This window comes from Cyclopterus lumpus, chromosome 10 (genome assembly GCF_009769545.1).
Source record: "Cyclopterus lumpus isolate fCycLum1 chromosome 10, fCycLum1.pri, whole genome shotgun sequence".
NCBI lineage: Eukaryota > Metazoa > Chordata > Actinopteri > Perciformes > Cyclopteridae > Cyclopterus > Cyclopterus lumpus.
The window spans coordinates 13,988,409-13,989,753 of record NC_046975.1 but is presented as its reverse complement, the minus strand read 5'-3'; positions in this window follow the sequence as shown (position 1 = coordinate 13,989,753).

Below are 1,345 nucleotides of genomic sequence, written 5' to 3'. Positions count from 1 at the left end.
GACCAATGACTGTGGCTACGGCAAAGAGGAGGCTGGGAGGTGGCACTAAACACATGGACCAAACTTACTTACACCAAAGGGCCTTTTATAAATCTGCAGTATATTCTCCAGCAATATGGTGGCGGATGGGGTTCATGGCCATTGTCTCTGGTGCCAGAGATTCAAAAGTCACATCACTCTTCACCTTCAGTCCAACAAGGTACATAGATATGGATTTACAGCAGTTAGACAACTTTTACTTGATCTGTTTGCTACAGTTAAATTAATGACTTGTACATGTAGTGTCAGACCGCATGGTTAAAGGATGTACTGCGCATCATACATACAGTATTTTACTATAATTCAGAAAGAAACCTGTGTAGTGTATTTTGTTTTACTCATCAACACCAGTACACACCAGTCGTTGATACAACATGTTGGAGATGTCATTATTACACTGTCACAAACTGTTTTTATTATGTAACTGATTCTATTGGCTAACATAAAAACAGGCAATACGTGATCCTAAATAAGCATTCCTAGTGTGATAAAGAAAGAAAATGCCTCTACCTATGTTAGAAATGTTATGGTATCCAATGCTCTGTTGATCGAATTGAACGCAAAAACAATAACATTCACAGTGAAACATTTCATTTTAATAACTAACTGTAACATTATTCTGAACTCAGACTGAGGATATCTTTACATATGTGGATTTGTACACTTAGGACAAAGATAGTTGAGGTGAGGCAATGTGTAGTGTAGTGCTGTATGAGTCTTTGTTCAGTAAATTAAGCAGTTTTTAATACTATAGATAAAACAATGATATTAACACTGTTGACAGGGAAAAGACAATTAGCTGCCACTTATTGATATAGTACTCAATGTAAAGAAGAAAAAATATGAACTGCCCTCCTCTAATTCCCCAGTGATTCCCAACCTTTTGCTGATAGTCCCCCCAGGGTTGCTGTTTAGTCGGCATGTCCAACTTATTTTCCTCTTCTCGATAGCAACAATTTGTTTACGACATCAACACAATGAATGTCTGTTTCTATTCTTGATTTGGAATGTGCTAATGTAACATACGGATTTGTCATTGTAATTACTTACTTATCAATCGTGAATATTTTGTTTCCTTTTTGGCTTTAATTGATTATTGGCAGTTGCAAGGCTACATTTACTTTCGTTTTGAGAGTTTCAAGAGTACATTGTTTCCATAAAACACTGCGTGGCCCAGCTGTAGGTTGGGGACCACATACTGCACCCTTCATTGTTTCCTTCCCCCCATGCTCTTTCTCTTTCAATCTCTTCTTTAACCTCAATCTCTTGCCATCTTCCTTTTTTTCTATTCTGCTGCAGCAATTAG